Source organism: Sarcophilus harrisii, chromosome 3 (genome assembly GCF_902635505.1).
Source record: "Sarcophilus harrisii chromosome 3, mSarHar1.11, whole genome shotgun sequence".
Classification (NCBI taxonomy): Eukaryota; Metazoa; Chordata; class Mammalia; order Dasyuromorphia; family Dasyuridae; genus Sarcophilus; species Sarcophilus harrisii.
This window is the reverse complement of record NC_045428.1, coordinates 124,389,983-124,400,548: the sequence shown is the minus strand read 5'-3', so window position 1 is coordinate 124,400,548 and position 10,566 is coordinate 124,389,983.

Here is a 10,566-nt window from a genome sequence, read left to right as displayed (position 1 = left end):
ACTCGCTTTGATCAGATTTGTTTCTTTCAAATGATTCTTAGGGATTAAGGCGGTACTTGGTAGCATGGGAACACATTATCTTAAGGAAAATTTTAACAAAAAAAAAAGTTTGAGGAATAACTTAGGCCAGAAAAGAAAGCAAGCAAACAACACAATAACAAAACAACCAAAAAACACATGAGAAAATAGGAGTACAGATTTTCAATTATATGAAAATAATATTCCCAAAAGAATTAAAATCATAAGTAATCCATATTGCAAAGGAACTAAAGGTGTGGTATTTTAAATAAGTTGAAGCATATTATCAGCTTGGTTGTGTGAGAGAATTGGTATAAGAGAAAGTATTGATGTATTAGGAGAAAGGGAATTGGACTGGTTATTTACTGATAATAAGAGATGTCAGCCTGAATTCTACATTAGAATCCTAAGATAGTTCATCTGAGAGGAAATGGGTAGTACACAGAATAGCCAGTATATAGAGGATTTATGGAAATACTAGCATAAAAATTTTACTCTCAGTCTGTCAATAAACTTTATTACATTCATATTACATGTCAGAATATGATAAGCACTGGGAATAAAAAGAAAAGTAGAAAAAGCATCACTGCCTTCAAAGATTTTGTCTTCTAATGGAGGATAAAACATGTAAATTATTAGGTAATAAAAAGATGTATATAGGATAGAAGAAAAGTACTCAGAATGGAAAATATTTATAGGTAGTAATACCACAAAAGGCTTCTTTCAGAAGATAGAATTTAACCTGTGAACTGAAGAAAGCTAAGAAAAAGAAAAAACCCTGAAGAAACTAAAAAAACTGAGGAGAGATGTCAGAATATTGTTGCTATAAAAGAGAATATGAAAAGATACAATGCTGGGAAACAAAAATAATAATATAATCTGCATTATGAGCATTAATATTCCATATTTTGAATTATTTTATAATAATTCTAAACCAGGAATTGTTTTGTATAGAAACAGATAGTTCCAAATTTATAGAATTGCTTCATGCCTTTTTTTCCATAAGTATTCTTTATTGAGCTTTTGCATAAAAGAGGGGATTACTTGATTAAAGTCATAGATGGCTTAGAGTTGTTCTAATTTGTAGTGAAAAAGGGAGCAACTTCACAGAAATAAAATTCTTGAGGAAGGGATGCCCACTGAACAAGGATGCAATACATTCTCCAGGACTCATTTTCCTAAAAGATTTCAATTCCTTTCAGGCCATTCTTTTTGGACTTCCTTTATCAACTTGTAAGTGTCAAAATAATTTTAATGAACCAACATCAGTGTCATCCCCACCTCCAAATAAACAAAAACACAACTTTCTTTGCTCAGGTGAGCCATTAATGGAAAAGCCCTTTGCCCTTGACTCACCTACGCTCCAACTATTTCTTGGCAGAATAATTTACTGACTGATGAGAAAGAGAACACTGTATCAGAAGTAATACATTAAAATGTGTGTATGTATAAATGTAAATATACATATATACAAATATTATATATATAATATATATATTATATAATTGACTGACTGATGAGGAAGAAAACATACACACACATAGGTATATATATATATATATATATATATATAAAATCTTTGAAATAAGTTCAAAGGCTTTGCAATATAATAATTATTCAATGTTTGTTGATATTTCCTGATATGGGTTTGAGGTTATTGGTTCAGTCATCTTCCACATTAGAGATCAAAGAAGGTATGTCATATCCAAGAAACAGTAAATAAGCCAATATAGCTGCATTGTAATATTCATGGAAGAAAATAACTCATTTGAATACTGAAAGTTATAAATCTTTTAAATGACAGACTAAGATTTCTATATGTTATCCTGGAGGTGATAGGAAGTCATGAAAGCCTACTGATTGTGGGATGAGATGTGATATGGCCAGCACCACAAAAAGATGTAGACTTGTTCTGATTTGCAATGAGGAGTGTCTCTAGAGCAATGAGAACACATCAAACACACACATAAAGCACATTCACATCTGTATAATCATATGTATGTATCTGTGAGTGTTTCTAAGCAAGATATCTAGTTATAAAATCCATAATAATCTAGGTAGAGAAAGAAAATTCTAATTATCTCATGATATTCCTTTGAAAAATTAATTATGATAGACATAAATTAGTTTTAGTTCATGCACAGGACAATTATTTTGCTTCTTCCATCTAAACCTATTTAATAATTAAGGGAATCAATAACAACTTTTAGAAGATACTAGGAAAAAAATTCCTGTATGTTTTGAATATCAACACCAGAGAATTACAGGACTGCCATTACCCGTTTATGACTAATCTATGTGTGGAAGTGAGTATTGACCAAAAATAGTGGAAAGGAAATGTAGATATCTCAAAATACAATAAATGCAGGGAAAGTAAGCCCACTGCTATAGGGATCACACAAATTAACAAGTACCAAGTTAAAAAAAAAAAAAAAAAACAACCTATCCACAAATGGGGAAAATGCACCTGGACTTCCTTTGTTCAATTTGAGACTTCTAATTACCATCCAAATGTTGAAAAATTGGAGAGAATTCAGTAAAGGCTATCAAACAAAATAACAAATGAAGGAATTAACTTGCAAACGAAGGCTAAATGAGCTTCATGTGTATAACTTGGCTGAGCAATGACTTATAGATGACATCTTAACTGTTTCCAAATATTGGAAGGTTGTGAATTCTAAGAAAAGGAAATTGAAAAACATAACAAAACAAACAAATAAACAAAAACACCAAAAAACAGTTTTTTAGCCAGTAAATGGATGTTCAATTAAGAGAAAGGGGAAAAAAAAAATATCAAGAACAAGTGTAGAGTGTTAAAAAAAATAAGTTTTATGAAAAGAAGAGCTGTAAATGATATATTTTTTGTTGGTTTTGTTTTGTTACTTTTAAAAGGTGATAATATTATCTATTTGATTGATCCTTTTCTATGCAGAACATGAAACAATGTCATCTCGGAGGGAGACATCATCAGTGCTGTATTTGTGTTGTTCAATTCCAGTTGAGTGGAATACTGATCATTAGAGGCATATTTAGGTCAGTATCATAATGCTAAAATGTTTCTATGTGGAAAATTTAAAAATAGCAAAACCACCCACAAATATTATTTTAAATAACATATCAATATAATTAAAATAACAATATTGCTATTTTGTAATTTCAATAAACAAAAGATTTGGGAGGTTCACTATTGAAAAGTTCATTAATTTATTGTTGTTTTGGCCAAGATGTCATTAATGCTGTTATTGTTTTTAATCTTTCTTTTTTCAATGCTCCCTTATGTATTCTTTTTTGAATCTGTTGTTTTTCTATTCACATTCCTTTTGAAAGAAACCATTTGGGAAGTGCCTTCTCAAGTTTTACTGGACCTAAAATAATAGGGTGAAAGCATTTCAATTTAATAATACAATTATTGTTAATATTTTAAAAGTATTCATTTTTTAAAATGGAAAATATTAAAATATAATTTTTACCATCCTTAATGGAACATATATTTTAATGAAAAAGATATTAATGCAAATTTTATATAGGCTACTAAAAGGATTGGGGGAAAATAGTCATAAAAAATCTTTTTTCATCATATTTTACTGGGTCAATATTTCTACTTTAATAGGATTATTAGGTAGTTGAGAGAAGTTTTTAGCATATCAACTGACCTATTAGCCTTCTTTTCCTCCCTAAACAATAAAACCGGCAATGGAATAAAGGGGTGATTGTTGAGTAATCAACTTTTCCCTGAGTAAACTTTGTTTCTTTACCTTACCCATTCACTGTCATCTTAATATCACCTCTTTTATAAAAGATATTTTACCAAAATAAATAAATAAAGTAGTTAAAGCTATTGCCCAGAAAGCATTTGTCTTTAAATACTTTCTCTTCACTTTTCTTCTGACATCCTATTACAATACTTCCAAGGCTGTCAATATGAACTCTATTGTACTATGATCTGTCACCAAGTAACTTTCAACACTCTGGATTCACATAATCCTGTTGAACCAAACCCTAGACATTTCTTTCTTGGGCTCCTATGAATTTATCTCAGAATTTGACTTGTCTGAGATTATTTTTAAGATTTAAATAAAGGCTCATATTTAATTTCCCCAAGTGTAACTAGAGTCCCCAATTAAAATACAGGTACTCAGTGGACAATAAGTCTTGTTAGAAAGATTTAATTTAACCCAAACAGAAAACTTTCAAATCATCATAGATGCCCATGAAAAAAATAAAAACCTCTTAACATATATAAATAATCTATTACTCTCCCCATAGGAAATTAACAAAGTGTGGGGACTGCTGAACAAGATCCCTCCCTCATGGAAAACTTGCACTGTCTATATAATATCAACAATATTGGTAAAGATTGCTAAGGTCCAGATTTCAAGCCTATCAATAATATAGTTCCATTTTGTTACAATCTCATTGGTGATCATCCTTCTTCTCCCAGAAATATATTGTTCAGAAAATTTTCTCTTTCTACTAGGTTTTATTCATGAACTTCTGAATTTAAGAACTCTTAAATAAAAAGAATTATCTAAAATCTAATCTCACATTAGTTCAAATCTGCTCATGTAATCTTTCTTTTTAGGTTATGTGAAAGCCTATCTATCTTTAGCATTGACTTAAATGGAAACTATTAATTCTACACATGATTGGACAAGGAAAATATTTCTATAGGAAATTTAGTCTCACCTGTGTCATCTGTTTCTTTAGAAATACAATTTTAATTGTTGGGGGTTGGGGAAAGAAAAGAGGAGAGATGAAGAAAATGCATCCTTTGTGCCACATAATAAAGATTCACTCTAATGGGTCTTAGTTTGGAAGTCAAAGCAGAGAGTGAATAGTTTGATTTTTTTTTTTTTTAGGTGAGGGAAAAAGAGGCATATTTTGCAGCAAGAATTTAACCTCTTGATTCTCAACTGGCAATTATTTTAGAGACAAACCCAACCAATGATAATTTGACAGTAAAACTCTTATGTTTTTTCTTTACCCATGGCACCAGTACATATATCTGCCTTCATAGAGAGTTATCTGTCAAATACCTCCAAAGATCCATAATCTATAATCACTGTGTTACAATATTATATACTCCCCCAACAGTTTAATTGCATTTGATATCAAGAGATATAAATACATTTCTTAAGAATATGATGGAGTCAATTTAAGAGCATGTGAAACGAAACAGTTTTGAATATAAGATTGAATCTTGTCTTTACTACTTTTGTAGCTGGGTGAAAAGTGAATGAATTCCATTCTTTTTGAGTCTTAAATTCTCTCACTGGTAAAAATGGAAGTAATAAGCATATTGTTTTCTTCACTATATTTTTGTGAGAAAAAATATTCCATAAATTGGAACGCTTAATATAAACAAAAGGGATATTATAGTAGTACTGAAGAACAAAAATAAAACAGAGGCAACAAAGTGGGAAGGAAACAAATTAAGATAAGCAAAAAGATGGTAAAATTCATAAATTTCAGTTCTAAGAAGGCTTGATATTCTCTGACTTGAATGGCTATATATTCACTATGTGTAGTCATTTTGCATTATTTACTTTCAGTGCAATAAAATGATTGATTGTTTCAATAGTGATTTAAAATCTTAGGAGATAGAGACAGAGACAGAGGACAGAGAGAAAGAGATAGTGATAGAGAGATGGAAATAGAGAGAGAAAGAGAGAATAAGAGCAAGAGAGTGAGAGCAAGATAGAGAAAGGGGGGAAAGGAGGATGGGATGGAGGGAAAGAAAGAGAAAGACAGATAAAGAGAGAGAGAGAAATCACAAAAAAGAAATAGTTTCTTTAAAAATTCATTACAAATAAAAGTTTAAGACACCAAAATAAAGTGACAAGTGCATTTTGAGAATGGTTATTTAAAAAAAAATCTTAAATGAGGAGAATATGTATTGAAGAGTGTTTGAATAAATAAAAGTCTCATTTAAATTCAAAGGTATGCATACTATTTTCTATACTCCTCAGCTTCCTGAGGGAACTGAACAGATAAAAAGGGTAAGCAAAAAATAGTAAATATTTTGAAAAAAAATTTGCTTGAGATATGGAAGAATCTAAATTTACCAGCTTCCCTAGAGTGACACTGATCATATCAGTTGTGGATTTGAAAGTATAGTATACAAGTTAATGAAATGAAAATTAATGAAAAGGTAGTAGGGAGTAGTTTATGCTAAAAAAATGATCTGAATGTTACCTTATAAATGAAGTTTTAAAAAATCAATTAGGAAAACTGTTGTATTTAAGATATTAACAGAAAAAAAAATCTTTCCTTTGTTAAAAAAATCTGCATCTAAAAATTTGCCTCCTTGTTTGTCAGGAAGGCTAGATTATTTATATTATTTTTAATATTTGATTTATTATTTTAAAATTTAAATAGTTAGTTTGGGTTTTGATGCCTTGAAAGGATGTTAAATTAATTAATTTTGCCCTCACCTAAGCAACTTTTATTCACTCTTTATTATTTAAATTTTTAAAGTTTAAATTTTGGACCTATATTAGTTCATTGCTATAAAGGTTTACTTTTAATTCTATTTGTAAGAGAGAGAGAGAGAAAAAGAAAAAGAAAAAAAAAAAAGAAGGCATTCTGAGTCGCCATGTACTTCAAGCATTACAGACATAAAACTATTAAGAATATTAGGAATGTCAGAATCACAGAATTTTTGTGGTTTAAATAATTTCACAAAACATCAAGTTCAATATATTCATGAACAAGAATCTTCTATATAATAAATATATGTGTGTAATATATATATATATCATATACACACACATATATATATACATATATCAAGCTTAAATTCAACTATTTGCAATTTCTGTTCAACGTATTCCCCTTCAAAGTCCACCACAATCAAAGGTTTTTATTCTTCAACTAATCTTTATATAACGTAATCTCAAGATTCTTTATCACTTAAATTTTATTCCTGTATCCACTGTGTACCATACCAATGTCCTTCCAAAAATTTATCAGTAAGAGCTGAACATAATACTCCAAATTTATTCTGAGCCAACAAAAGTTCTATGCAACCATCATCTTATAAAAGTACTATCCTTTCCTTAATACAGGTTAAAATTACACTGTTTCAGATTCCCTATTATAATGATTACTTGTATTAATTTTAGTATCTACCAATACCCTTAGCTCTTGTATGTGTGTATTTTTCAATATACCTTCTTCATCTTATATTTTAGAAGTTTTTTTTCTTTTTCTTTTTGCTGAGGTAATTAGGGTTAAGTGACCTGCCCAGGGTCACACAGCTAGGAAAGTATTAAGTGTCTAAGGCTAGATTTGAATTGAGGTCCTCCTGAGTTCTCTATCCATTGTACCACCTAACTTTCCTGAGAATTAAATTTTTAACATGTGTAAATATTTGTATTTATTCCTAATAACATCCTGTTTAATTAAATTTGGTTCCTGATTTTAACCTATTGAGATTTTTTAGATCCTGATGCCTGTAGCATTTTAATTTGTTTTTGTTCTATGCATATGTAAATGGAATTAGTATACCATCTATCTCTTTGTCTAAATCAATTGATAAGAACATCAAATTACATTGACAAAATTTAATATACTTAACTCTGAAATAAGCATTCATTTACATGCATGCACACAGTAAGATATATATGTATATATACATATATATTCAGAACATAATTCAAGTTCATCTTAAAACAATTATGGTTGAAAAAAATGTCTTACTATTAATAATCTTAGTGACAATGTCAACTGACTATAAGAACCTGCTAAGGAAAGGTTTCTACTGGGACTTTAAACAACTGTCCATGTAAATATATTTTCACATTAAAAAAAAATATTAAGCTATTTAATTTGTACTTGTAGTGGTCCACACTGATTTCCTGGGTATCTGCACTGCAGTGTAGTAGAAAGAATATTATTAGGCTAGTATCTAAAACAGATTTTAAATCCTAATTTACATTCTACAATTTAGTAAGTATACAGTCAATCTCTGAGCTGCAATTATTTTATGACTAAACTGGTTGAAACTTGTCTACATTGTGAAGTTTAAAAAGATAATGTAAATGAAAAACTTTTATACACACACACACACACACACCCCTATGCCTACACACACACAATAATATAATATTATAGATTTTAGAACTGGAAGACTTAAGTGATTATAAAAGTCAACCTCCTTTTACAGAAGAAGCAACTGAACTAGAGAGAGAATAAATCATTTCCCCAAGTTCTCCTAAATTGTAAATGACAAAGACAGGATTTCAGGCCACTTTATTTCTATTCTTAATGCCCTTTTCATTGTCATAAGACTCATCAGCATCATAAGTAACTATATGACTACCCCCAGAAAACTGCTTTGAGACACAAATGTCAAAGAGTATAATAAATGTAAATATGCTCTGTAAAAGTGCTGCAGATATAGTAATGAGCCTGAAATCAGGAAGGCTGTTTTTTTTTTTTGTTTGTTTGTTTGTTTTTGATTTCAGTTCTGATCTGAGACACTTTCTATCTGTATAATCCTGTGTAAGTCATTTAATGATGTCTGTCTCAGTTTCTCATGTGTAATTAAACTGTGAAAGAAAATTGCAAACCAATATGTTTGCCAAGAAAATCCCTAATGGCATCATGGAAAGTTGGACATGACTAAAGAATGACTAAATAACAAAAAGGTACTCTGTGAACATCAGCTTTTCTTATTACAGGTATTTCTCCTCTTTACATAATTTAAGATATGATAATTGTCTGCATTCAAAGCAAGAGTGAAGATTATATGAGGCAGTTGATCAAGGTCCATTTTAATGATTCTATAATAATAGGTTCAGTGACCTTCAGTAATAATAAATGAAGATGAAAAAGCCATATGTTATGTTGAAAGCTTGTTTTATGAATTGAATATTTAATTATAATTGCATCATCCTAAAGGGTAAAAGCACCAAGGGGAGTGATTATGGTTTTGTATATTTGTCTCTCATGTCAAAACTTATACCCCAAGATTTATAGGCTGAAAGTGTTAGAAGGGATGCTCAAGATCTCTTAATCCAATCATTTTCTGTTAGAAATGAAGAAAAATGAGACTGTTAAAAATGTTAAAAGTATTAGAAGGGATGCTAAAGATCTCTTAATCCAATCATTTTCTGTTAAAAATGAAGAAAAATAAACACTAGTTGTTAAAGTGAACACCTTGGATTACAAAGGTAGGATATGGCAGACAGAGTCTTGATTTAAGGTCATGTGACAAAAAAAAAATTCTTTCTTATCTAAACCCTGTTGCCGTCTTTTTTATTGAATAAATTATAACCTAATTTTCAAAATTGATGTAAAATTTAAAGAACAAGTAGAATAAATGAATTATTTATTAATAATAGGGATTATTGGGTGGTAGTTAAAATATAAGAGAAACTGGGGTAGATCCTGTGAATTAAGAGGCAGACCTAAGGAGTACATGACACAATCTATTTGAACTCTCAACATTCCCATCCATTTTTTTTTTTTTTTTAATATTCTCTCAAATCAAATTCTGGAGTTACAGAGCCCATAAAAAGTCAAGGTGAAACATTTTTTCATTCCAAAAAACTTTAAGGGCTTGACAGGAGAACTTGTGACCCAGAGTGAGAGTCACCTAAAAGCAGCAGAAAACAGTGTATCCTGAAAGCATATTTAATAATGCAGTAGTAGTTGCAACTTCTGTAGCTTTCAGTCTAGATACTGTAGTGGGATGGGGAGGTCCAGACAACTGGTCAGAAAGAGATTATAGAAGACAATTTACTTGAACTGGTTTAATAGGTGTTAATTAGCAAATCTATTGCAAATGAGCTTTTCTGAGTTGTAGTTCCTGGGCTGAAAGGAAGGATAGCACTTGTGAGCACAGATTTTTTTTTTTTCACTGTCACTCCAGAAGGGTTGATAGATCACTAGGTATGGTACCTTTATGTCCTTGTAATGAAATGATATTGCTCTCTGAATTATCTCTGAGAATTTGTTAATTAACTAACATATAACCATCCATCTTACAGAATATTCTGACCAATGAGAAATAAGAGTAAAATAATAATACTGTATCTGCAAGTTAAATAAAGTATCTCAGAAGTATCATGTTTATTGCAAAAGGAATTTCCAGGTATGAATTAAAACATAGATTTGCTTGATGGATATCTTACAAAACAAAAAAGAAGCAGGGCCAGAAAAATTCTACATTCTGCTTTATTTTTTTTTCTGATTTCCATTATTGTCTTCCATTCATAAGAAACTCCAGGGAAATTTCAATATGTGTATTTGATAGTACAAGTATATACTATATATAACCACACAAATATATAACATTCTCTGCTGAGCTGTATTATATTCTATTATGTTAGGTTAGGTTAGGTTACACTAGGCTTTTCTACACTGCAGTGATAGGCATAATACTACTGGGAATAGTAACCCTTCTTAGACCACCTGTCCTTTTTCCTATTTGACATTCATAGCTACCATCTGGGAAAAGGCACCTCCTATGGAGAAAGGCTAGCCACCATCATCAACTGCCAAAACAATTGCTATACATAACACAAAAAGCAGCACAAGCTG